Here is a 6,298-nt window from a genome sequence, read left to right on the forward strand (position 1 = left end):
GTGAAGATTAGAAAATGAGGCTGCAGAACAGGGAGACAGATATTGAGGAAAGGCATTTATAATTTGCTTCACCGGTTCCAGAGGGAGGAAAACAAGATTGGAGATATCAGCAAACACTCAAAATCTGATTTACTTGGCTCCAAGTTACAAAGTGAAAAATATTCCCAAAGTACAAAACTGACTTTTCCTTAATAGTATCTTCTTATATGCATTCTGGTTTTTCTCTAGGAAGAAAGAATCTGAAGTCTTTGCAGTGGGAATGTTGGTTAGGGAATGAATGCTGATATGTTAGATGTTGCAGATGCCCTACCTCTTTGTAGCATCAGAACCTGGATTTCTTTCACCATAAAATGAGATATTTCAGCAGGTTACATCTCAAATTCTGTCATTTCTTCACTTGCATCCTTTAATATTTTCAGTTTAACGTAAACTTTAAGTATGGCAGAAGGTGACATTGTTGCTTTAAGGATTATTGTCCCTCAGGAAAAAAAAGGAAGGATAACAGAGCTTGTGATCTTATTTATGGCAGATGAATGTTCTATGAATGTACAAAGCCTTGCTGCTGCATAGAGACTGCTTAGAAAATGAGACTGGCATTCTTAAAAAAAAAAAAAATATATCCTTAGGTATTTACCTTGAGCTTGAGTGGCTGCTTTTTGCATGCAGGCTGCAGTTTTTTCTGGTTTGGGCTAGATTCTGTGTCTTTAACTGGTGGAGTAATGTTTTATCTTGAATTGTCCCACTGGAGTCATCAGAGCTGTTCATGAGATATTACTCATCCTAAGCAACAGTGCCAGAATCTACCTTTGGTTTTAGCATGTGACTGGCCATCTAATTTCCAGCCATTGTTTTGTAAAACACATGATGGCAGCTTTTAGAACATGAGAATAAGAATCAGCAAATAGCAATAAATAGCAATTATTCTTGCTCTGAGTGAATACTCTCGTTTCCTTCTGAGTGCAGGTATTCATATGAAAAATAGACCTTCAGCAAGCATTTGTGTGAACAAAAAGCCTGTTTGTATGAATGCTCATAAATAAAAAATTATAAGAGTTGTAAACATGATTGAACTGAATAGTCACTTGGCATTCAAATGAGTGTTAGCAAACACTGAGCAAAGGAGAAGGTGCCCTCAGAGTTTTCTTGCTCAGTGAATTTCTCCACAAGTATAGAAGGTATTTCAGGGTAGGTTATGAGGACAGAGTAGTCTGTCTTTGAGAAGTGTATGAAGCACTGTAGGCTTCTGACCTTGGGTAACTTGGACACTCCTATTCCCTTCTTCTACCACACACTGGTAGAAAACCCACACTCATATCTGAAGTCATCAGCGGTGGCTAACCAGCTCCAGGAACTGGACACTAGTCAAGAGGGTTCTGACTATGCAAAACCTACAGGGTTTTTAACTAGTAGGTGGCTGACTTGTGTCCACTTCTGTGCACCTGCGCTACAACTTTGGATCTGAGTAAATGCAATTGTAGTGTCACTTTAGGAGATGCCTTGATCTAAAGGTAATATTGTGTGGTTTGGTTCTGCTCTAAGAAAGCAACATCTCCAGTAATTGTGTGGCCTTTAGATCAAAAGGGAGGTAGAATATCTCTGGCTTTGTTTCCAGGGAGGCAAATACATTTCAGACTAGGATGACAAAGACTATGCTGGAACTAAATGATGGGTTTGACTCTTAACAAAGAAACTTCATTTACTTTGAAAGCCCTGCTATATATGAAAACCTACATGTTGAGCATGTAACACAAGCTTATCAGACTTCTCAGAATTCCTTTGGTGTCAACAGGCCATGGTTCTGCCTAGTTCTCCTGGGTTACATTGGTACTGGTGAACCAGAAGGCCAAAGGACAAACTACTGACTTATTTGGCTACATGACTTATTACTGGCACATTCTTCACCACAGTTCTGATCTAGGCAAATCAGAGGTCATGCAGCCATTAAACTTTGAACCTTGGTTCAAGTGCATTATTAATAGAGTCTGGGAATCAAATCCAGTAGGAAAATGTGAATGAATTGGACTTCGAGAAATATGTCAGCAAAGTCTATCTATCTCATGTTGCTTATTTTCAAGGCCAGAGGACAGATAAGACTAAGTGCTATTCTTTTAATTAAAATAAAGTAGAATAAAATAAAATAACCTTTAGAAATAGTCCCTAAGTACCTCTTTTCTTGCTGGTTCACTTCCCAAATTCTACCTGCCAGAGTTCACACAGATTATTCTAACTGGTATCTGGCCAGCAGCAGTCCCAGCAAGACAAGAGGTGATTGAGCATGAAGCAATGGATTCTGTCCCCAGCACTGTCCCCTGAAAAAACTTCCAGACTATAACAATAGACCTAACCGTAGTGAAGACCGTGTAGTTCTGTGCCTTTGCTATGCAATTCTGCTAAACAACATTTCTGAATAGAAATGGAATCAGCTCAGAACAGAAAAAATAATGCCATTTTTAACGAGTTGGTTGGGGTTTATTCATCTTTAGGCTAACTCCCGTGGGCATAGAAGCATCATAAGGAGAAGAAGGAGCAAATATCATTAGTGAGTTTTATACTAGAATTTATACTAGATGAAGTTGAAGAAGTTTTATTTGCAGGTAAAAAATTTTGATTAAAAATATTTGTCGGTGTTTTGCAAAAGGAAATGACCTTCTGTTATTTTTTTTCATCTCTTAGTGGGTGAACAAAAATCTTCAATTTTCAGTAAAAAAACCCTGTGTATATGCAAAATAACTATCTGGTGATGATTTTGAACCAGCACATAAACTATGTACATCCTGCAAGTATTGCAGAACGCAAGATTAAAATGTCAGTTGTGTTGTAAGTAAGCAAATAATGATACTACTTTGCTATACCAATAAATTCAAACAGTCTTGGAGATAGACCTGTTTACTCAAGGTGTTGAGAGAAAATACAGCCCAAGAGTTTTTCTCTATCTCTTCCAGCAACAGTTACATATTAACTACTGACAGTCAGCAATGACAAATGAAAGAACCTTACCTGCAAATTAATCTCTTCATGTAGCTTTTTACTGAGCTGACTGATTCTGGGAGCACTTTGAAGAGTTTTTAGTACAGCCTGTAAATACATCAGCCTTGGCAATGCCCGTGCATTTGCAGGCATGGGTAAGGTTTTCCTCAGAAAGGTGCCGGGGTTATCTTCATCTGCTGAGGTCCACAAGGGCAGATGAAGCATGTGATGGTGGGCAGGCAGGAGTAGCTTGGGCAATGGGAGGGCAAGCCTTTGGGATCATTTTGGTGAGCAGATTGTACTTGGTGTCCGTGGGAAAAGCTGCCTTGCAGCTTGCGGCTTCCAGGGGCTTCTACTGGCTGAACAACAGGCAGTCAGGAGATTTGGCATGTCTTCATTCCCATGTAAATGTAGTGACTATTTCCTGTTGTGTTCAGCATCTGGTCCACACTTCCCTCTCCCTGTCCCAACCCCAGGTTTTGACTATATTTTAAAAAAAACCCCTTGTCCTGTTTAGGGAAGAAAAGCAGTTTCTGTAATATTCCAGATGCTAATGAGGAAAGCATATAATTAATTCATCAAGGGTATTCTATTACAAAATTACTGATTATGAGAACAGGTATTTTTGTAGATAGAGAGCGAATGAATTTTTAGGTGAATTGAAGTTGTGACTAAATAATTCCAGCCCGATTTACTTCTTAATGAGATGACTCTGATCCAGTTTTAGCTTCCTAAAGTCTAGGTTCCCACTAAAAATGCAAGTAGAATATATCACCTTCTGAGGTTACTTACGCCCCCCCTTTTTAAGAAGCCTACGTAATTTCATTTAGACACAAATCTCACTCTGTCATAACTTGCCTCTTGGACTGGAAAGATTTGCAGGTGTAGGTGCTTTTTCCAACTATTGAGTAGTGTTTTATTTTAACATTTATAATATTATAAAATGATATTTTTTACAGACTACTGTCTTGCATAATTAATCTCTTGACCTCTAGGTCATCAAAAAGGTGTTTGTGCATGCACATTCAGATGAGGTCCTAGAAATAATGAAACCTAGACTAAAACTACTTGCTACAATTTATTGCTATTGCTGAATATATCCTGAGAATATGAATACCGTAACTTGAAAGCAGTTGTCTCAGACCTGTTGTGCTGAGTCACTTTTGCTATTTAAGTAACTAGTACTAATACACGGGAAAACAAGCCCATGGAAAAGTTTCTTCCAAACTAGTATGTAGCATGTGGTTGACATCACTAAGCCAAAGATCTAGGACATGAGACCTACCAAATGAGAAAACACATAGTTTTCCTATAAAGATATGTCTTGCTCTGCATTATTAGACCCTGAGCAAAACTGTGAAACCAGGGGTAATGTACAGATTTTATTTAATATGTGAAGATGCAGACAATAGTCTGTTTTCTGATCAAAGTTGCAAAGGCAGCTTTAAATATCCATAAACTCAAAGAAAGAAAACACTGCATGGGTATCTTGTAACTAGTTTAAAAACTGTGCATTAATTCCCAGTATTCAAAATTAAATATTTCCTAGATTCAAATTACTGATATCAGATTTTCATTTAGGATACCAGGGAAAAAGACCCTATGAGCAAGCGCACTCAAATTGTCTTTTGGTTATCTAGTCACAGTAATAAAATGGGATCCTGCTTTCCTGATGTGAAATTATACTGCATCATGAATCATTCATCATTAAAACAAATCAGGCATTGGATAAAAGTTAAACTTCATGCTGGGCTCTAATGGAGGAGGAGTACTCAAAACCAATTCCCCTTAAATTGCCCTTCTGTTAGACACATTAAAGTAATTCCTGCACTTGTGCAGACATGATAGATCATGTCTCCTGCAAATGTTTGGGGGTTTCAGTAGAAATTCTGAGGTTTAAAGCTTTTCATCCTAACTTTCTATATGATATAACCTTGTTTTACAAACTTTTATTTTTTTTAAAAATCAGTCAGATGCAAACTCTTCAGAAAGCTGTCAGTATTATTCCAATATTTTTATGGATGTAGCCTTCAAGCTAATGTGTAATGTAAACAAAAATCTTATTGGTGGCAATTTATCTTTGTTGTGATAACACACTCTGGAGGTCTTGCCTGAAGGCACTTCAGCTCCACTGAGCTTCTAGATGGTACAGGAAAGGGTTGGACAAAGGTTAAAGCAGGTTGAATGTGTCTATGGTAAATAAACCTACCAAAATACTGCTCTCAATGGCCACAATCTTATTCTGTAAAGGAAACTAAATAGGATTTTGTCAGGAAAAATATACAAGTAATACTGATAATGAATTATTGAAAAACTGCAGGGGGAAAATAAAATCTCAGTCAGGATAATATATTTTTAAGCGCCTTTTGGCTGCAGAGGAAACAAATGGCAAAGATTGTAACCATGGGACCTGGCAAATTTCTTCCTGCTTCCGCTGAATTCAGTAGCAAACTCCATTGGTCTAGTGGGAACATGACTTAATCCCTGGATATTGGATCTTTGTGCCGGAACTTGGTTTCCTTCACAGAACATTGCTGGTGATTAGATAAGTACTGAGGTTGACTACTGATCTAAAGCCAAGCTAATTGCTGGCAGTCATACTGACAACTCGATTTTATGCAACGGAGTTTAAGGACTAAGCCTTCTGATCGTATGCTTTCCCCTTTGTGATGATTCAAGTACAATTGTAGCCAAGTGGGGTCTTCATATACAGTGATCTTATGTGTGCAGCAGTTCTAGGGAACTGGCAGTGCCCTACTCCTGCTTCATGAGCTATATCATTGGCACATCCTTCTGTGTAATAGTTGTAAAAAGAACAAAGCTTTATTACCTAAACATAATCACAGTTCACTATCTTAAACTCTGTCTCAGATTCTTGGCTGTACCTCAGCAACACAGAAAAAGCCCAAGAGTCTCTGGACCACTTTTGTTTGTTTTTGTGCAGGCAAGAAGTAGTCTTGCCCATTTTATTTGGCCATGGCAGTGTTATTCTTCCCATATGCAGTTTTCTAGTTATGCTCACTTCTTGGCTACAAGCATACAGAAAGCAAATACAAATAAAGGCTTCCAAGCTTATTTCTTTGTGGAAAAATGCAATAGATGAGATAAAATTAACCAATATGTGCAGGGCCAGGATAAAGAAGGAGTGCTCTAGCCAGACTTCAGCAAGTCAAAAGAATATTGCACAGTAGCAGAGAGAGATTGGAGTTTTCCCTTAGCCACTGGTGTCAGCTGCCTGGGGCAATTAAGGTTTACAGCCAGAAATCTGGGCTGCAGTCACTTATTTGGCCTCCTGAAGAGCTAAGAGTGAGATAAACCTAACGTGCCGGCC

This window comes from Pezoporus flaviventris, unplaced genomic scaffold, assembly GCF_033815535.1.
Source record: "Pezoporus flaviventris isolate CSIRO_AGI_PZ_B2104156 unplaced genomic scaffold, CSIRO_AGI_Pfla_v1 ptg000047l, whole genome shotgun sequence".
Taxonomy (NCBI): domain Eukaryota; kingdom Metazoa; phylum Chordata; class Aves; order Psittaciformes; family Psittacidae; genus Pezoporus; species Pezoporus flaviventris.